Source organism: Ambystoma mexicanum, chromosome 1q (genome assembly GCF_040938575.1).
Source record: "Ambystoma mexicanum isolate Mex_15411 chromosome 1q, UKY_AmexF1_1, whole genome shotgun sequence".
Classification (NCBI taxonomy): domain Eukaryota; kingdom Metazoa; phylum Chordata; class Amphibia; order Caudata; family Ambystomatidae; genus Ambystoma; species Ambystoma mexicanum.
Window position 1 is genome coordinate 460,848,909 of NC_090922.1, and position 22,495 is coordinate 460,871,403.

Genomic DNA, 22,495 nt, shown 5'->3' on the forward strand with positions numbered 1-22,495 from the left:
CCCTCCTATCCTCCTCGTCCATCAGTTCTGTCCAATCTGTCATGTCACTGTCCCTCTTCAGACTTTCTATGGTCTCAGTCATCCCTTTTGCCTCCCCAGTTTTCTTTCCTTTAAGTTTTAGAAGCACCTGCGCTGCTATCCACTTGCTTGTGCTTATGCTCTCAAACTCTTTCTTCGCACGTTGTAACTCCTTGTCACTTGCTCCTGCACCACTAGCTGGTTGTCCTGCACATTTCGGCTTATCCTCCTTAGTGTGTGGTGGTGGTTTGTATGTCAGATTTGAATATTTCTCTGCTGCCCTGAGTTCCCTTATTGGATACATTCCCTGTTCATCGTCTGTGTCATCAGATATTATGCTTGCAGGGGAAGGAGGAGGTGCAGAGGGGTGAGTCCCCTCTTCCTTCACCTCATGCTGGCTTAGCATCCATTGATGCCTTGCAAGCACCCTGCATGTGTGTCAAAAGCAATTGCTACACGTCTTTGGAGAAATTGCCACAAGGTGGCCATTGCTTTGTTAATTTACCTCCCACACCTTTGGACCATTATATGCTACATTTACAGATCTTCCCCTTAGAAGGGGGTCTTATTTTACACAAATGTTGAAGGGGAGTAACTCCCCCACTAGTGCCCTGGTACATTTCAATGCCTTTTTTACCTGACCTCACGTTGAGGTTTTCGCTAATCCACTGTTCTGGGATACAAAGTCATAATGCCATGCTAATACGTTCCAATTTATACAGCGCCTCCAGGCGTGCTCCGCGCACAACCCCTACTTCACATTCGCTGCCTCCACAGGCACCCAACCATAATCCTGTGCATGCACGTTTATGTGCACCGCCACTGGTTCACCTTGTTTGCCAATCCCAAGTTCACAATACTGGCTCCTCACCGTCTGAAAATTCTGTGTCTTATATGCAAACCTAAGGGCGACGTCACCAAGCTATCAACGCAACCCAGGTAGATTGAACATTGCACACACACAGCAGTAGCCCGTTACTCCCAACCCCCCCAGAAATCCCCACAGCTGTTTTCAGGCTCTCCACGCAGAGTATACCAAAATTCTCTTGTGATCGAACTGCACCCGTTGCATCTCCTAATGTGTAAAACGTCTCTCTATGAGAATTGACCAGTCAATTCACCATACTCAATCTAGGATAGCTCCAGCCAACCTCACGGGAATACCATCATCCTGAGCTAAAACGCCCAACCCACAGGAATACTTCTTTACAGAATTCTTGTCATCCAAGTCATCAGAACCTTTTACCGTGAAGAACGAATATGCCCTAAACAGAGAAAAGGGACTTCTACCTTTGCTCCATTCCCTACTCACTACAACACTGATAGACAATACTATGACACTACTAGACCATACTTTGACAATGGGCGACAATACTAGACATTACCCCACAATACTCAATGCCCTCCCTCAGTCTGACAATTGCTGTCAGTTTGGGCCAATACTTACGTTCTGTGTTGCGCTGACACTGCTCGGCTGCCCGCTCCCCATCAATGCGCTCGCTACCCCGTCCTGGTCTGCCTGGACAACTCACTGATCTCGGCCACGATGATTTCCAAACGGCTCCCGATGAGCTTTAAATGAGAATGTGTATTCCGGTCTCTCTCAAAATATGCAAGGGTCCCAGAGCCTCTCAAGTTCGGCATTGAAGGAATCAGCTTGGAGCTGGGCTGGCGAAGTGAACCATCCTCTGGCTACCAACCTGTTGGGACAAACTCCCAGGTATGTTTAAGGGCTACTAGGAGTTTGCAGACTCAATACTCATGGAAGGCCCAACAACTTCCCTCAAAAGGAACACAAACTCAGCCAGACAGCAAGTTCAAACTTCCGTTTATTACAGCCAAAACCAACAGGGATCAGTACGAGGATCGGAGAAAATCCTGGGACATCTCGATGGTCCCTGGCTCGCAGGTCAGTTTTGTTATTCCGTTGTGTCACAGTCACATCACAAGATGGGCTTCTCTCCAGCAAACCTAACACATCACTAGATTGGGTACGGAGTAATAGTCCACCTTTAGCGGACCCTATGCATGTTAGTGTATTGGCTCTTCCCATGTTAGGTATCAGGCCTGGCCCATCCCAATATTGCTATCACTAAACAATGTTGCAGTGTGAGGGTCTTACCATTGGTTCTTGCACGTTGCTACCCACCCCTAGGATACTGAATTGTGGTTGGCTAGAGCTGGCGTCCCAAGGCCTGGGGTCCAAAATTATTCTAAGCTCGAAGTGTACCTTCTCAAGGTAATGAGTAATGTGTCTGCATTGTAACTTGGTTGTACCACCATAGTCTATGAGAGTGCCTGTTCACATCGTACAACATTTGTCTTCTCGCTGTAACGACTTTGTTGCAAACTTCTGTCTGGTGGCGTTAGATTTCTCCTCTTTCCCAGCGCTGGTTTCGATTCTCACCCATCCAGCGCTGGTTTCGATTCATCATCCAAGTCTGCCGAGTCACGTGTCTAGAGACCGTATTTGGGCTTCTTTTTAGCTCTGACTTACTCTGAATTATGAAGAAGTATTCGCTTTTACTGCAGCTGGTGCTACTGCCATTCAGGGAATGGAATGTTATTTGTATCTGTGGCCTTGACAGCAGGCCTTGTTTCACATGTTTGCTCCTCTGTCCAGCCTGCTCAGCTTCTACCGAGGGTCTGTGGCCTGCTGTAATTTTCCTAAACCATAACATGGCTTCCATTCTATATCCTCTATATGTTAGTCATACATGGCTCTGGCAGGTCCCGTAGGTGCTCCTGCAGCTTCATAAGGTTAGTTGCGTATAAGCATCGTCAAGCTTTTCAGGATCTCTTGCTTCTTGCGGTTACTGCGTTGTTGCGTTAGCTAATGACAAAATAATAAAATCAAAGACAGTATGTATATGTGTCCATCCTCTAACTTACAGAACTGTTATGCATGTGTTCTTTGTCTATTCGGGTGTGTGTTTATTTCCCGATGTGCGGATGGCACGTATGCTTCCTGTCCAACACAGCTATGTCGTGGTGTCTCTAACGATGTGAGTAACGTGGCTTCTTGGCACTTTAGTCGATATTGTCAATTGAAGTCTCCTTAGTTGCATCCTGAGGCTCCTCATCCACTCTGGGTAACGTTTGCACTGCTCCTGGGCTGTAGGGTTGGCTGAGTGGGTACCTCTCGGCATGCTTGTCTATCATAGGAGCACTAGGATTGGTACGAAATAGTGCGGGCGATGGCGGTATCTCCTGTTCTTCTTCTGGGCCATGTATCTTGTTGGAGGGGGAGCAGGAAGTGAGTTCTTCCATCCCTCTTCGTTGCCATGCTTAATGCCAGTTACTGTTGCAATAGAATTAGTGATGTCATCAGTAATTTGATCAGTGATGTCATCATTGTGGTCATAGGATGCGCAACAGGGGGTGCAAAGTTAAGGTGGCGTTGGCTGAATTTCAGAGGTTTTATGGCGTCAAGTTCTCATCTTAACATCCCTGCAACTACAGTGTTTTCCTTGAATATATTTATATATAGATATATTCCCAGTCAAGCAATCAGCCATCTTAATTTCAGTAAAATATTTAGAATACATTCCCTTCTGAAATTAGGAAATCTACTGTGGTAGGATCTGTTGGGGATTTAGTTTTTTTAAGATACATATGGCCCATCAACGTGTTAATAACTGAACATTAGCAGGTTTCATGTGGCCTTTGAACTTTTCACATAAAAAGGTTTCTGGATAGGAGCTTTCCCTCAGCACCTACTTCTGATTAATTACAAATTGCTGACAAACAGAATCGAAGTGCCTAGTGAACCCAAATTGTGACAGCTCTGGTCCTGACACACACCTTTAGACCTGATAGGACTCTTGCTACGCAACACCAATGTAAACATTTGAGGTGGTGAACACACCATACACCCTTGCAGAAACTACTCACCAGGTTAGAGGGGAATTATTTTAATAGTGAAATGGAGAGGAATGAGCAGGAATTGTGTGTAGTGCTGGGAGAATCTGAAAGAAATCCCCCAAAAAACATTTTGCCGTGCTCCCCCATCCTGCTCCCTCTGTGGACCTTAGGAATGGCCATGTAGAAGCAAGATAGAACATACTTTAGGGACATGCTTCTCCCATAATGTATGAGAGATACAAAATTCGATCCTGCCGCTCCACACATGTCATTGGAAGTGAGGAAGAGCTAGGTGGCACCATGACACAACACAACTCAAGAACAAGCTGCCCCCTGAAATAAATAGTAAATACACAAGTTGGTTCTGCCACACAACACACATTTCAATGGAACTTACGAGGAAGGGCCACACAAAGGATAAATAAATATGAAGCCAATACTAATCCCAGTGTCGAAACAAACACCACACAGCCACCACACTGCCAAATTAGCCAACGAAGAACAAGAACACCATCCAGACACAACCAGAGCAGAGACAAGATAATTGTACTGCAATAATCGCCCATGCTTACCACAGGAATGAGGTAGAACTGCACTACAAGCACAGTATAGTAGTAGCTGCCGTTGTCATCGTCATCTTCATCGTGATCAGGTACCCAAGCCAGCCACGTAGAAGTCAGTGACAGAAGTAGCCAGCTTCCACTGACACTGCACACACCAGATCACCCACCCATATGTATACTACTCTGGGTGAGCCTTCAGGGCTGTGCCCCTGAAATGAGTGGCACAAATGGAACAGGTCAAATGAAAACCATCAAGCCTTGTCCATTGGGACGCAATGGTGTCCCTTAAGAACCATTAGGGCTCACAGAATGAAGGGAACCGCACAAAGTGTCACATTTCATAATAAACGGTACATCAGGGGTGAGTGAACGGCCAGAACGGACCCATAACAGTTTTGCGCGTGCAGAATCGACCACAGGAGTGAATTAGCAAAACACCAGCGCAAATCAAGGGGTGGGCCCATGTTCCGCTGGTGCAGGGAAATCATCGAAAAGGTGGGCAAGCCTCTGTTTCCGCAATTGGCGGACATTTCAGTAACCCCTAATTGTGAAGCAATTGTGGCGCAGCATCTCTTGTCTTTTTGTCCAATTATTTCAGTGTCCAACTTTCCGCTATAGGAATATGATGGTGTGGATGAGACATACAGGAGAGATTTCACCATTTTGCAATCTTTCTCCATGACAACCCCAAATGCTATGTGGGGAAATGCAGTAAAAACAACGATGCCCTTGATCTGTTTGGATTGCCACTCAGTTGCCAATTTCCTCAGACGGAGATAATATCGTAGGCCTTTCCGGTACATGCGCAATCACCTTGCAGTTTTTTGTTCCCATGAGTCTATATTTTGCAAGTCCTCATTTCCCTAGAAGGGGCATAGGCTGGTAGCGTGCTTATCTGGAAATCAGTGTACGTGTGAGCAACTCACGTCGCATTTGTGCTCTCGAAACCACAGGCATTATCATGCAACCCTTATCCACCCCTACTCCAGTTCAGTTTAGCAAGATCGAGGCCTTTGAGCTGCAGCAGATCCGCGCGCGCCCTTCAGAGAACAGCACTGGGGACTTCTGGCTCCGGACCAGGTGCGGAGAGGCCGTCTCATCCACCGTCCACACCCTGTAAGTGAATGCGGCATGTTTGTATCCAGCTCAGGTATGACGACGTGTAAAAGGTTTATTTCTTGAGAATTAAGAAATCTTACTATGCAACCCGCCTCGTTTTGAGGAATGAGGCAAGTTTACCGTGAAAGTTGATCAACTTCCTTCATTGTACTTGTTTACTAAATGGAGATGCTTAGTAGGGAAATGTGCAAATGTGCCAAAGTCAGGCTTATTAATCAGAACTGTAAAGATGTATAACAGAAACTTCATTTTTTGATAATGTTTAAAGTTTTGTTGAGCTCTAAATGATATGTGTTATCATTGCCAATTATTTAATTGGGTGTTTTGGGCTTCCAGCATTCAAACCTGTGACCTTGAACTCGAGTGGACATCTTAAGAGCAGGGGCCTGATTTACAAAACCAGAGCCACATTAAAAACACTCTGTAAATCAGGCCGAAGTTTGACCGGATGCATTCTGTGCTTGCTTTTAAGAGGAGTCCCACACACATTCATTGCTCGAAAACCAAATGAATAATGAGGCATATACTGTCATTGCAAAAGAGATGCAGGGGTACAATGAAATCTACAATTGGGGGATAACCCTTCAAATGGTGGATGAGGCACTAACTTCATTGAGAGTGGGGGAGGGGCAAACATATTTGTGTTGGGGCATTTACTTCTTTACACATTCTAAATAGAGTTTTCTAGTGCAGCTTCAATGTTACAAGCAGTTAACTCTCTCCTTTGGGCCTCAAAGCACCTAATTAAGGAGTGCTGTGAGAATGAGTGGTCTCCTGTTCCCTCTCTACCCTTCCAATCACTCCCCTAGCATGCAAGTACTAACCTCACATCACAATTTCAATTGCCTAAATATGTATGCACATGAAGGCAAGTGCTAACAATTCTTGTTAACAATTGCAGGGCCTTTGTTAATGGTGAAGCCCAGGCGCCTTTTAACATATGTGTCTTGCTCTTTGCTGCCTGTGCACTGTAGGTCAGCTAGGGCGAGTCAACATAGCCAAACATTTCAGGTGAGGGGGTGGGAGAGGGCTGAAGCCAGGTGAGCTTAATAGTGTTGCGCCACTGAAGAGATAAATCTAGAGTGACTAAGACCGACTACTAGTGCCCTCTAGTCATGGCAGATATGTAGGCGTGCTGCGCAGCTGGAAGCTTGAGGTTCTACGCTCAACCTCAAGAAATATTGAAGCAGGGTGGCGCCAGTTGTTCACGCTAGCATTAAAACAATTTATGAATACTTTGATCATATGTTGGGTGAACACAAAGAAAGGTTTAATCTTGTATGCTTGATAAAACACTTCAACCAACACGTGTTTAGACACTATGGGGGTCATTACAAGGTGGGCGGTAAGGGATACCGGGCACCGGTAAGGAGACCGGTGCCGGTAATGCCTTACCGCCCTTCTACAAGGTCCTTTAGTGGGTCCCTCCAGTAACCGATGGTCTGACCAGCCGTTGTGGAAGGGACCCGTTAAGGGACCAGGGCGCAAATAATGGGCTTGACATTCGCAAGCCCATTATTTGCGCCCTCCCCATTCCCATTGAGCCCTATGGGGGCTCAAATGGGAATGGCATTTTCGAAGGGGACTTACCGGTCCCGCAAAGGTCGGACTACACCAGTAAATCCCCATTGAACTATACCGGTGCCGGACCCGTTATTGGTGGCAGTCATGGCGCAAATAGCACCATGACTACCACCAAACTTGGAATGAGGCCCTTGGTCTTTGTCAAGGTTGATGGTTAAACAGTAATAAGGTGAAGTCATGGTATGAAACAATAACATTAAATATATATAAATGATCAATACATATATGGTCGGGGTTAAGGAGGACGTGGAAAGGAAAAGCAAAAAGAGGGACATGGAGAATGAAAAATAGTTCAAAATGTAAAGATTCAACATACAATACATTACACAAGTTGTAGAAATGTTCTTGGATTCCATAATACATATACCTTGTTGTGGTCTGGTGCCATAAGCAATCACCTGTATTCTTATTGCTAAAAAAGGAGAAGCTGTAGTGGAAGTGGCACCCGCAAAATCCCAAAACTGATAGTGTCACCGTTTGGTAGTGAGAAGCAGTAGTATGGTGGGTGAACATTGCTTTTCCCATAATGATGGAAGAGGTTGAGAACTGCCATAATGATGGGGGTAGGGTTATTCTGCATGTGAGGAAGAAAGCTTAGGCATGTGCAAAAAAGGGCTAGGCTATCCCGTCTGGGACTCACCAATGCTCACGTCTTGAGTTTACCTGTATATCACATGATAAGGGAGCAAATATGTGTGCAGCCCAAGAGAATATCAATATAGATATATCCGTGACGTTTGTCGTCATAATGCTACTTTGCACTTACCCTAATGGTCTCATGTGATGTTCCGGTTCTACCAATATTTGGTTTGCGGATAGTTTACAGTTCAGATTAGCAAAATGTGAAAAGTGGTTAATGTCCTAATTAGATATGAAAGGAGGATGGTGCTAAAGGATGAAGATTGGTTATTTCATAGACTTACCACTCGGTCTTGCCAATATTAGCATATTGGCAGTAGTTCTTGGTAACATTGGCTGGCTCTATTGTAATTTCCTGTAGAGAGTTAGGACAGTCTTATAATGTGAAGTATAGGGGGCATGTTGATAGCAGTGATTCAGGTTATGGATACACAATTAAAGTTACATGGTTAAGATTACAGAGATCCTGCAATGGCAATAATGGAGGTTTAGTATTGAAAATAGAGGCTGCACAGTGCTTGTGCTTACTGATGCGCTGACAGGAGAGAAATGAAACACACTGAAATAGCCCTTAGGGGTTTGCATACGAAACCCAAAAAGAAAAAGGAGAAGAGGAGAAAGACCTTACCTAATGGAAGGTGGTTCCCTGTAAGGAATCGTCCCTTGTGTTTCTCTTGTGTTAGACGCTCGGCCATCTGATCGACAATGTTTATGCGTTGCTGCTTGGTGACGTCACATGCATCAGTGTGCGTGAAGTCACACACTCTATACGTATTGTCTCTCTGGGGACAAATAAGATCAGTGATCTGTTAGCGCTTGTCTAGATCAGAGTGCTTAACAAAATTAGAATAATGATGTTTTGATACTGAGTGACTTCCAACAGAGGTGTGTTGGTTGTACCGAGTGGACAATAATTGCTTGCATCATTAACTGGCAGTATGCGAATAGGTCACACACATCAGAGGGCATGATTGTCAGAGGAGCAATGTTTTAAAGAAACAAGGCCAGGCGACCTAATGTTATCTAGTTTGATAATGTCTGGGACGTGGTCAGTTTACATATTAGATTTAAAAATTGAAAATGGTGAGTGTTAAGGTATAAGTAGAGCAAGTAGGTGATCCTCATTGTTATTTGCAAGGCTTGAGTAATGATTAGTAGGATCTAGGGAGATGGGGTGAGAAAATATCATACTTATTTACAAAAATATCAGTATAAGGGATGTGGGTGCTTCTTCTTCCAACCTTTATTATTTGTATAGTTTAAAGAATTATTGAAACCTCACATAGAGTAGTGCATATTGCAAGAGATATCTGGTTACAACAGATATCAAACAGTACAGTACTAGGTTGGTGTCATCTGTTGGCAACTGTAGTCACAGCACACTCATTTTGATGAACATAATCGTACAGCAAATTGTTGAACTTAAATTGTTTGACCATTAGGTCAAGATTGAATAATAGAGTTGGGTACAGCAATACAATATAGTACATAGCTAGATCACGTGATATCCTATAGTTTTAATATGGCAAAAATCAGTACAGAGATGCATGGGGCGGATCATAGATACATTTGTGAAATATAAGGTAGATTCAGAGTAAACACATTGATTAAACATTTCACATACAGTTTATCATCTTATATACAGTTGAACTGATCAACAACCTTGACCTTGATATCCTAGCTATTACCCAGACCTGGCTACATAGCGTTGCAGGGCCTGCTCTCACTCTAGCCATCCCACCAGGTTACTCCATCATCAGGTAGGACCGACTCACCACAGTAGGAGGGGGTGTAGCAATGAAAGACCACCTAGAAGCTAGACAAATCCCATCCAACCTAAGAGGAAACACTGACACCTTTGCTGTCAAAAATCTCCCTCTCCCCTAACACCACCATCACCCTCAACCTTGTCTACCACCAACTTGGCCCACTACTAGATTTCCACGAGAATCTCATGCACCTCCTAGCAGAAAACCTAAAAACCACCTCTAAAAGCATCCTTGTAGGTGACCTCAACCTTGGATTCAATGACAAGAAAGACAGACCAGCCAAAGCTCTCACTATAGCCCTACATGAACTAGGCTTTGACCAAAAAATAAACTCGCCCATGCATAGCAAAGGGTGCATCCTCGACTGGGTAGCCAACCACAACTGTGATATTTACATCAGTTCTATCACTCCTGCCCCATGGTCTGACCATCTTCTCATACATTTTTTTATCCCCACCGAGACTACTAAGACAACAAAACCTAACCCAACCCCCCCAGCCTTGGCAAGAAGTGCAAAAAACCTCACCAAAGACAGAATCTTACCCCACCTCTGCACCCTTACCACCAAGCCTGAGTACTCAGACCCATTGGTGCTAACAGATAGCTACAAATCCACCATCAGCAACGCAATAGACATTATTGCTCCTCTCCAGAAGAAAAAAGCCAAAACAGTGAACCACTCCAACACTTGGTTCTCCAGTGAACTAAAAGAACTCTGTTCTCAAAAATGCAAAGCCCTGAACATCTGGCAGAGCTCACCCACCACTGCCACGCTATCCTCATGCAAAAAACTTGCATCACAATACAAAAAAGCTATAGTCACAGCCACATCAGCCTCCTATAATGAAACCATTACAAATGCCAGCTCTGAATCTAAAGAACTATTCGCTATCTTTAAAGAGCTCACCACTCCAGCCAAGTCCCAAGAGATTGTTAAAAATCAAACCTGGTGTAACACAATACAAACCGCCCTACTCAATAAAATCGAACTTCTGCAAATGAAAATGAAAGAACACCACAATAACCTATCACAGCACATTCAGCTAACCGCTAGCAGAGAGCAAGTGATCACCCCTAGTGCAGAGCCAGTGACCACCAAAGATCACATAACGCTGTTCAAATTCAGAGAAATTACGGAACTCGAAGTAATTGAGATAATGAACAGAATCAAGCCCTCCAACTGCAAAGGAGACGTCTGATCAGCCAAACGAAATAAAGACTATGCAGAAACACTTGCCCCATTTCTCAAGTCCTTCATCAATGCCTCATTCAACTTCCACACTGTTCCAGACAGCCTAAAAGAAGCCTGGGTGCGCCCACTTCTAAAAAAAACCCACCTTGGATGCAGATATTGCCAACAACTACAGCCTATCACCACCGTCCCTTTCTTGCTTAAGATACTGAACAAAGCCGCCTACACGCAAATCCAGCAATATCTAGAAGCAAACCACATCTTAGGTAAAAGACAGTCAGGCTTCCATCCAGGACACGGGACCGAATCGGCTCTACTCGATCTCAAAATACAACTTGGTGACATCAGGGACAAAGACAAACTGGCACTGCTCCTCCTCCTGGATCTGTCCACTGCCTTCGACCTCGTCAATCATGATATCCTAGGAATGCACTTAAAAAATGAGACCCACTTCTCCCCTGAAGCCATCGCCTTGGTGGCCTGCTTCCTAAATGGAAGACTCATGAAAGTCTTCTCGGACACTGCATGTGCCTCCCTCACTAATATCCATTGTGACGTCCCGCAGGGTTCATTCACTGCTCCCACGCTCTACAATACAATCACCCTGCCGCTCTTCAATGACTGTCGCAACATATCATACACCAATTATGCTGACAACACTCAGGTACTACTCCCTCTATTTCGTACTTATGAAGAAGATGCTGCAGCCCTTACCAAAATCTACTCAGCTATTCAGACTTGGATGGCTGCCAATGGCCTCTGCCTAAAAGGGGACAAAACAGAGAGCTTCCTAGTAGGTACCAGCGGAACTCTCAACAAGCTCCCACCACAATAGAAAACCTTCAACATTGACAGCTCCACCATCACAGTCTTAACAGCTGTAAAAACTTTGGGTGTCTATCTTGACTCCTCACTATCCATGTCCCGCCAGGTCAATGCCATAGCCTCTTCTGCCGCATTCACCACCAAGGTGATCAATGCAGTTAAGCATTTCTCTCCACCAAAAACTGCTTATCCATCGCCAGAACTACAGTAGGCTCTAAATTGGACTACTGCAATGCCCTATTCTTGGGCACCTCGGCGAAAAACCTTAACAAACTTCAAGACACACAAAATAATGCCCGCAGGGCAGCTTTGTTTATTCCCAAAAGGGAACACATCTCTCAAGCTAGGAAAGATGCCCACTGGCTACCAGTCAAGGAACGCACACTCTTCAAATCACTGGTGATTACACATTGGTGCCTCTCATCAGATGCCCCACCCTACCTATCTGAAAGAATCAACCTCAACTCCTCCACCAGACCTACCAGATCCCACCTATCCAATCAGATCTATGTCCCCACCTTCAAAAGAAAGAAAGCGGGAGGGTCCAGCTGTCAACACTTGGGACCAAACAATTGTAATGCCTTGCCATCCACACTAAGGAATGAAAGATCCTACTCTACCTTCAGCAAAATGTTAAAAAATTCCCTGTTCTGCTAGTTGACCTAGACCACGTATAAATTTGATATTCAGCTGTAACCGTAGCAACAGCATAACGTACATATGTTTGCTCTGTTTATCCTCTGTTAATTGTATATATAATATCTTCACCTCTGTCAGTGACTTTTGCAAGCTAAGTACTCTGCAACAACGTCACAATGCCCCAGGGCCGCTGTGCACTTTATAAATGCAAGTATATAAAATAAATAAAATAAAAATACAGAGCAGCGCAGTGCTAACCTGATATCCACCACAAACTCCTATACTCTCAGTGTGGTAAATACAGCGCAGAATGACACAAATTGTGATACAGCTACCTCCATATAAAAACAAGGTTAGAGAAACACATACATTCTGTGCTTCACATTCAGGCCATGCTTGGTGCCCCTGCACTTGTAGATGCATTTGGATTACATCTGCCGTAACCTTAGTGTGCGGTTGCCCCGTGTTTACTAGTATTGGCTTTCATCAAGCCAAATTATTTGATCATTCTCTTATCTGACAATTAGTGGCAATTCTGCCAATGCTGTGCCAGGGGCACCCCGGCATCCTGGCTGTTGAGACTTGCCAGATGTTCCCTTATTCTAATTCTCAGTTGCCTTATGGTGCTCTTTATATAGAGTTTCTGGCAAACACATATAATAGCATATACCAAATAGGTGGTCTTACAGTTGATGAAGTATCTTATCATGATCTCTCAACCTTGTTTAAGGGAGACTCTGTTGCAGTTCCCATTGGCAAATGACCCACCCTACCTATCTGAAAGAATCACCCTCAACTCCTCCAACAGACCTACCAGATCCCACCTATCCAATCAGATCTATGTCCCCACCTTCAAAAGAGCCAAAGTAGGAGGGTCCAGCTTTCAACACTTGGCACCAAAAAAACTGGAATGCTTTGCCTACCACACTAAGGAATAAAAGATCCTATTCTACCTTCTGCAAAATGTTAAAAACGTCCCTGTTCTGCTAGTCGACCAAGCCCACCTGCATTCATTTGGTGTTCAACTGTAACCATAGCAACAGCATAACGTACGTATGTTTGCTCTGTTTCTCCTCTGTTCATTGTATGTATAATGTCTACACCTCTGTAAGTGACGGTTGCAAGATAAGTACTCTGTAAAAGGGCCACAGTGCCCCAGTGCCGCTGTGCGCTTTATAAATGCAAATAAATAAAATATAAATACAGATCAGTGCGGTGCTAACCTGATATCCACTACAAACTCTGATACTCTCACTGTGGTAAATACAGTGCAGAATGACACAAATTGCAATACAGCTACCTCAATATAAAAACAAGGTTAGAGAAACACATTCATTTTGTGTTTCACATTCAGGCCATCCTTGCTGCCCCTGCACTTACAGATGCATTTGGATTCCATCTGCTGTAACATCAGTGTGCGGTTGCCCCCATGTTTGCTAGTATTGGCTTTCATCAAGCCTATGAATTTGATCATTCTCTTATCTGGCAATTGGTGGCAATTCTGCCAATGCTGTGCCAGGGGCAGCCTGGGATCCTGGCTGTTGAGACTTGCCAGATGTTCCCTTATTCTGATTCTCAGTTGCCTTATGGTGCTCCTTAAATAGAGTTTCTGGCAAACACAACACAAACTTTGCCCTAATGCTAATACCGTGCAAACTTTGCACTTGCGCCAGTGCACAGTTTCTGTAATCTGGCCCCACACAAATTCAGGCTTGGGAGTAATGTGGTTTAATAAGTCTTTGTCCATGCATAGAATATACCAGTGCTTCTCTGCTATTCTGTACAATGTGTGGGCATCGTTTGAGTACTGTGTTATGATATCTGTTGTGGTCTTTTTCTTTGGTTGATCTTCGAGTCTTGGTCGCAAGACCTCTGGCCTTGTGTGTTACTTGATTTTATCAAGAGATTTCATGACCAGAGGGGGTGAATATTCTCTTTCTTGAAATCTCATGGAGAGCAGTGCACATTCTGCCTCAAAATATTTGTCTTCACTGCAGATCCTACGGGCCTGGTGAAACTTGCCTGCAGGTATTTTGTTCAAAGTAGCTTTATGATGGCAACTTGAAGCATGAAGGCTGGAGTTTACTTCAGTTGCTTTGCGAAATGTTTTTGTCTGGATTTTGCTTCCTTCTGTATAGATATGTAAATCTATGAAGTCTATTGCAGTGTTGCTACAGTGCTCCGTAGGTCGGAGTCTGAAAGTATTGGTATTCAGGTATTCTATAGATCTGCAGAAAAGTGTTGGTGTTCCATTCCAGATAAGTAGAATATCATCAATATATCTCCTCCAAAGAGTAACATGTTGTACAAAGGCATTGTCATTTAGTGGATGAGCATCCTCATACTGAGCCATGAAAAGGTTTGCCAGAGATGGTGCATATTTTGCCCCCATAGCGACACCTTTAACTTTAGCATAGTATTTATCATTAAACAGAAAGATCTTATGTAGTGTACATTGGAGAAGATATTTGATGATATCAACATGTTATAAATAGGATGTACAATGATTCCTGAAGGTATAGTCAATTGTCTTAATGGCTAGATCATGGTCAATTGAGGTGTATAGAGCTGCCAGAGTGTGGCTAGCATATACCCCTCTTTCCATTCATAGTCTTTTAGGAGTGTGAGTACTGCTGTGCTGTCTCTAAGGTATGACGGCAGTAGGAAGACATATTGTTTGATGGCTTTGTCAATGTATTCAGATAGGCCTTCTGTCACCCATCTAATGTGACTCCTGATCGGTCTGACCTTGTGTAGGTTCTCAAAGGGTTTATGAATCATGGCAAGAAATATATCATTGGTATTCTTGGCTCTTTGCTGGACAGAACATTTTTCTCATCATCAGTAAGGAGCCCTAATTGGTGCCATTTGAAGATCTCAATCTGATGAGCTTGGAGTATTGTCTTGGTAGGATTGCTGGCAAGGATCTTGTAACAGCCTGGTGTCACAAGATGCTACAGGCCCATGTCAATGTAGTCTTTTCTGTTTAGTACAACCACATTGCCGCCCTTGTCGGCCTCTTTGATAACTATATTGGTGTCAGACACTAGTGTGCTGAGGGCCTGTCTTTCAGTCCAACTAAGATTGTGTCTTGGTCTGTGCCAATCTCTTTTGGTGGCATCAAGATGTTTGTGAATGTCATTGATCACTGCTTGGTGAAAGGTATCAATGACATTATCGGTAGCCATTTGAGGTGTGAATTTTGATTTGGGTTTCAATTCTTGTACTCGTAAATTGCTCAGATGCACCTGTAGTTCAGTATAAATAGCTTCTTGGTCAGTTAGTGCACTGTCATCCAGCGATACAAGGAGATGGGTGTTTTCCTTGTCTGTAATGGAAAATTCACTAGGGGTTGGTGGTTCTTCATGTGGGACAAAGGTTTTAACATGAGTTGCAAAGAACCTTTTAAGTTTGAGCTTCCGAACTAACTTAGAAATATCAATTAGGAAATCTACATAGTCGGTACCACTGCTTGGGGCAAATGATAGGCCTTTGTTTAGAACAGCCAACTAACCAAGTTAGGTGGTATTATGTTTGTACTTTCTTCCTGGTGCCTGACCTCATCAGTTGGCTGGTGGTCCCCTGGTCTCTGCTTGTGCTGGTTCCTCCCAGCCCTCCTGCCCCATATGTTGTGTTTTATGTTGTAGTATTTTGTACTAGAGGAGGTCTTGGAATCTGACATGTCTCGTGTTGCCTCATAGAGTACCTTTTTTGTACCTTTGGATTTGTTCTAAAAAAGCCATCTTGGGTCTGCTATTGTCTTGGGTAGATTCTGATGCGCTTGCCAAGGCACCCACCATTGGTTTTGCCTTCGGATTCCAGATCAGTACTCCCTGGTGATGTGGTGGGTGTGTTTTCGAGACACCTGCTTTTTTGAATATAATCATATTTAGGTTAAAAGGTACACACACTATCCTTCCTGTAAGTCACGTTCATCCCTGAATCATTTCCATGATTTTCCTAATTTTATCTGCATCTTGTTGTAGTTACTCTGCTTGTTACTGTCAGTATTAGTCAAGTCTGTAATTTCTTGTTTAAGTTGTTCAATATCAGATAGAACCTTCACATGTTCTCTTTTGGCATGTTCAACTAGGAGTTCAATCATGTTCTTTGAATTCTGATTCAAATTGTCTTCCCATTTATCGGCTATGCCCTGGTCATCTTTGTTGTTGACATTGGGGAATATAAGTATCCTAAGTCCTCTGTCTAGACTGACTACTAGTGCGCTCCAGTCCTTCCAGATGTGTAGGTGTGCTGTGCAGCTGGAACCTTGAGGTTCTTCTTTCAACCTCAAGAAGTATTGGGAAATGGCAGGTTGGTTTTAGTTGTTCGCGCTATCCTTAAACATTTTTATGAATACATTGATCATATATTTAGTTATCCCAAAGAAAGGTTTAATCTTGTATGCTTGATTAAACATTTCAGCAAACACATGTCCGACAATTGGTCTTTGTCAAAGCTGCTGGTTAAACAGTAATCAGGTGAAGTCATGGTATGAAACAATAACATTAAATATATTTAAATGATCAATACATATCATGGAGGGACATGGGGAATGAAAAATAGTTCAAAACGTAAAGATTCAACATACAGTACATCAGACAAAAGGTGTAAATGTTCTTAAATTCTATAACACACATAGGTTGTTTTGGTCTAGTGCCATAAGCATCACCTATATTCTTATTGCAAAAAAAAGGAGAAGATGAAGTGGAAGAGGCACCCCAAAGTCCCAAAACTGATAGTGTCACCATTTGGTAGTCAGAAGCACTAGTATGGTGGATGAACACTGATTTTTACATAATGGTGGACGAGGTTGAGAACTGTCATAATGACAGAGGTAGGGTAACTGTGTATGTGAGAAAGAAAGCTTAGGCATGTGCAAAAAAGGGCTAGGCTATCTTGTCTGGGACTCACCAATGCTGACGTCTTGAGTTTACCTGTATATCACATGATAAGGGAGCAAATGTGTGAGCAGCCCAAGAGAATACTAATATAGAAATCAAGGCACGTCGAGTATAGCTGAGTGTCCTGTGATTACTGGGACTTCTCTTTGCTGCTCTGGAAAGTCAGCCTTGACACACGATTTTTACATGACTGCACTTTTCTGTGTTCTGTTGCTTTGGCCTGGAGGCCCCCAGTTGTACTGTGCTATGCGCTCTGTGCCTGCCTTCGAACTCAAGCGGCACGCACATCTATAAACAATCCTTACTGGTGCGTCAGTGTGCACGTCAAGTGTGGCTGAGTGTCCTGTGATTACTGGTACTTCGCTTTGTTGCTGCTCTGGACAGTCAGCCCTGACACACAATTTTTACATGTCTGCACTTTTCTGTGCTCTGCTTCTTTTGCCTGGAGGCCCACAGTTGCACTGTGCTATGCGTTCTGTGCCTGCCCTCGAACTCAAACGGCACACAGCATCTATAAATAATGATTACAGGCACGTCAGTTTGCACGTCAAGTGTGGCTGAGTGTCCTGTGATTACTGGTACTTCGCTTTGCTGCTCTGGACTGTCAGCCTTGACACACAATTTTTACATGGCTGCACTTTTCTGTGCTCTGCTTCCTTTGCCTGGAGGCCCACAGTTGCACTGTGCTATGCGCTCTGTGCCTGCCCTCGAACTCAAACGGCACACAGCATCTGTAAATAATCATTACAGGCACGTCAGTGCGCGTGTCGAGTGTAGCTGAGGGTCCTGTGTCTTGTGCTGCTTGCTCCATGCTGCAGGGGTTTCCCCCCTCCGTTCTTCATTCTAGGTAAGAGCTTGTGCTACCTGCTTTTCATCTTGTGAATCTGCTTTATTGACACAGTATGACTCATAAAGCAACACTACGCAGTACCGCCGCCTAAATGACACAAACAACAACAAAAACAATGCCACACGCCCAGAAAGCACAAAACAGAGCAATTTTTCTAATGCTTTGCATACCCCCTTCACAATCTGAGATCACTGCCTTTTTCGTATCAAAGGTAGTTTCAGTCTCGCATTCATCAATATCAATTACACACAATTGACAACAACAATTCTATGCTGAAATTGGTTGTGAATTTGAAACGCGTCTCCTTGGGAGACGAACATCTTCCAATTGATCAAACATCTTGGACGACATTATTGACATCAATTTGTCCAATTCACCATAGATGGCTGCATTTGCCTCTCTTTCAGAATCCTCTGGCAGTCATAAGTAATATTACTTGCAACTGTGCTATCAACCGGACTGGGATTAATACATCACAGCTTCTGGAAAAAACAAAAAAGTTGACTCAGTGTGGTGGGACTTTGGGGAAATCCACATCCCTCGACCCACAGAGCTCAAAAATGCCCTAAAAAACAAACAGCAAACTTAGGACTTCCAGCCTCCTTTCCAGGGCCAAAAGATTGATACAATTCTGAAAGTAAAACAACGTGGAGCTCTCTTTCCTAACAAATAAAGCCCTCATGAGCGCGCTGTAGTGAAAAAGTGTGCACCTGATGGTAGTATACGTCAGGATACTTACACCGTCCGATCAAGATTGGAGGAAAAAGACTATCTGAGGCCACCTTCCCAAAAAAAGAAAGCAGACAATCAACTTCTCTGCACAGAGGCACATGACTAGTCCTGTAGTGTCTCCAGAACATCTCCAAATGTGCAGAAGCCAGAAGAAAAACCTCAAATGGTGATACCAATAAGAAACTCTGTAATTGATTTACTGATTATCAACCCAAATGCACTAAAAGATTTGGGAAAATGGATTATTCTTGAGGAATCTCATCCAACTGTTACTAGCCCATTTTTGAATAGGTATGCTCTTTTGGCCTGCTTTCATCAGCTACCATACTTCGATGTAATTCAATCCCCTGATATTTTGAAAATTGAACTACCGGAGTGGGATAGCCCTATAAACTGGGCTTTCGTGGAATTTGCTTCCCTTCTGATGGTAGCCTTGCTGAGAACTCATGCATACTTATTCACTCAATTGGGCTTTACCTTGATAGTTTGCAGAAAGGTTAAAAGAAGCCCTAAAGCTTTCTTGGAGTATGACACCCACTCAAATGGCCATTCTGCACCCCAAAACTCTGAATGAGAGGCACTTCGACTCCTTCAAGTCCAAAGTGCTAGAACAAGAGAGTGCATGCCTGGTGTCGAATACTGGAAACTCCTTCTATCAAATGATACCAGTGTATCTCATGGAATACCAAGGGGTTTCACTCTTTTTTGACACACCCTGAGGGTCAAATGCTATTAGAGACCACTAATATTTGTATGCTACAAGAAACCTGGTGTACTAAACCAATCTCCATCAACGGTTTCCACATTCTCTCACAAAAAGCAATTCCCTCAATAAAAGGGTGGGCAAGTGGTGGGCAAGCAGTCGTTTAGCTATTGGCATTAAGACACACCAAAACTTTTCTTCCTTCCCACACTCGCCAAAGTCTCCCTATGTGACAATGGGAGTTCTGAAATCTTTTTCCCCTGAATCTGAGGGGATGTTGATTATTAATTTATATGACCCCCAGGTGGCTCTCAGACAAGACTATTCCAGGGGATTTTGGATAGTTCAATTTCTAACTGGTTCTTTGTTTTCCAGCTCAATTTGGTGTTGCTGTTAGAGAGCAAAGAAACAAGTGACTCTTATGTGTAATGTATCCATGCTCACTATTACTATAGAGGAAGCAACACCAAAGCCAGTGAAACCATGTGTGATACTTTTTTGAAGATCATATCATGACAACCAATTCACTCTAAATGGCTACAATTATGAAGGGGTTAGAGACTGGGAATTTTGACATATTCGGTACTACAGGATTAAAAGAGATGCCCAGGATAACACATTGGCTAAGCAGTGAAGCTTGGATTTCCAACAACTCTTTAATTTACACAATTTACCACTTTCTTTTCCAGTTCTTACCATTAACTAAAATATTCCATTTAAGAGAAGTGACTTGGAAAGTACACAAATCACATAACCTAACATGACCGTTTTCAAAAACAAAATGTTGTAGAAGTGTATTATGCAGTACAGGAATGATTATAGCTTCATTGTCTCCATCATCATGGGTAGTAAATAAGTGCCAGAATACTAATTGATGTGATCTTAAAAGATGTCATCTGGTTTTCTTCTTTTGTATTTTAAAGCTTTAAATATGTTGAAAACACAGGCTTGTGAAATTGTTATTTATAAACGTGCAGCAAACCTTTAAGTTGTGCAAAAAAAGCAAACCGTTTTTTTGTGTCAAACGAGTAGACCTTAAAAAATGCTTGCCAAAGGCCTGCGATATCTGGCCCGCTCTCTTCTCTCCAAAATCCCTACCGCTCAAATGGCCTACATAAAACTAAATCGGGAAATGAACTAAACAATGCCACGAGCATGTGAGAAGGCCAACCTTACACATAACATCGCAGAGTATTGCCAGTGAAATAAGATGATTTATTCAGGATCACTGTATCGTCCGCTGCCAACTCCAAGATACACACATGATTGCTTTGGCTCCACAGTCTTGAATGTAGATACCTAAACACCTTTCGTGATTACACTTGATGCTCATCATAGGAGGTGGCTGCAGTTTTACAACAAACCAGATGCTATGCTATGATAGTTTTTATAGCAACCACTGTCTGGTGCAGGTACATTACTGATAATGGTATCTGTTGTTACAAAAGAAAGTGCATATACATGCAGGTTTATTAACTTCACAGTGCTCTGGGCAGAATGTAGTTGTCAACAATAGATAGCTAATAGGTTTAATAGGTTTAATTTCTGTATTGGGGCCCTAGGAGTGGAACCTTCCTTGCTAAACTCTGTTTGTTTATTCTGGTGTTTTTTGATCTAATGCAAGGTCACAGGATGGGGTTTTGAGGTGAAGCCCACACCTCCTTTGTTGTATATCAAGGGATATCCTGGATACCTCGCAGTTTGCTTATTTTCTCAGAAAAAGATTTTCCACACCGTTTGTTTGGTGATAAGTGCAAAGCGAAAGTTTTTATTCAGGTTGTTTGTTACATGGGCTCATGGTCCCAGTAATGGTCAGCCGACATGTGTTTTGACCCGTGGGACATTATCAAGGCTGATATATGTTCAAAAATGTTAATATTTAACATACATGTGAACACAGCAAGTGGTGGGGGTGGCGTATGTGACATAGTAAATGTGTACCAGTTTCAAGTGCATTGAGTGGTGAGATGGCATGGTTATTCAGTTTAGTGAAAATAATTATAGTAGTTACATCATTTACATTTGGTTAGATGTGGGTTTGTACAGGCAATTCAATAATTAGATAAGGGCGAGGAAGAGGGAGAGGGCTACTCCTTCTTTTGCCACTAGGCTACTCTCCAGCTATTCTTACAACCTGGACGGAACAGCAATGGGGACGCTCAACCGTCCCCCACTCGACCGGACTCATTAGGACCGCTGCATAACAGTTCTTTCCAATAAGCCACCCTTTATCATTGCAGCACACTGCTACTGAGGGTAACTTATCCAGTAGGGTACCCTTCCTACTCCTCCACATACACATGTTGGACTACAACTCCCAACATTCTGTGTAGGTTCCCAGGCAACTCAGAGACTACCTAGGAACTGTTCACATGCGCATTCAGGGTCTCGCGGACAGAGCAGACACTACTACAGCAAAATGCCCATGCGCAGGGAGTAATCTCCGCTCCATGCATGTGCACTGCCCTCCTGATAACAGTATTAGTATCCTCACTTGAGAGGATCACACGATACAAGATGGAGGACGCACTGACGCTTTCTAACATTGAATCCAGGTAAGCCTTGTCCTGGGCATTTCTCTACTCCCTTCCCACTCAACATGTTCCCAAGCACTTGCACTCCCCCATGATGGGGATTCCAAGCTTATCTCAACCCTAGTTTGGACTAGTCCGGACGTGGGACCTGACTCCAGCCACTTCCAGTGGACTGGGTTGACCTTGCAGCCACATCCGAGCAGGACAAGGCCCTCAGCATTGTGACTCATTGCATCAAATTGGACAGAACTTCACACTGCAAACATCAAGCCAGGAATGAGAACGAGACCGTAAAAGATAACAAGTACTGGTTGTTAGGCAGAATCCTGTGCAGTGCCCTTAGGGACCACTACACACAATTAAGACTGCAGGTGGCAATACAAGTTTTACCTTTGGTACAAGCCTGTACTACTATGTTAAAGTGGTAGCAGTAGCGGAGCAGCCAGGCTTATCTCAAGAGTATATGAGCAGTAATAGAGATTACACAAAGGGACCACAATTACTGTGACTCAAGCAAACACTGACTAAAGGTTTCAGGTAGAAAAATATAAGTACATTTA

General features: G+C 43.5%; 1 protein-coding gene across 1 annotated transcript in view; it reads left to right on the forward strand.

Moving 5' to 3' along the window:
• Nucleotides 1-5,460: 5,460 nt before the first annotated feature.
• The window catches only part of LOC138528667 (chemerin-like receptor 1), a 69,890-nt gene continuing 52,855 nt past the window's right edge, over nt 5,461-22,495 (forward strand). The window contains exon 1 of the mRNA XM_069640518.1: nt 5,461-5,561. The gene's annotated coding sequence lies outside the window, so the exon portion shown is untranslated. The remainder of the gene's footprint in view (nt 5,562-22,495) is intronic.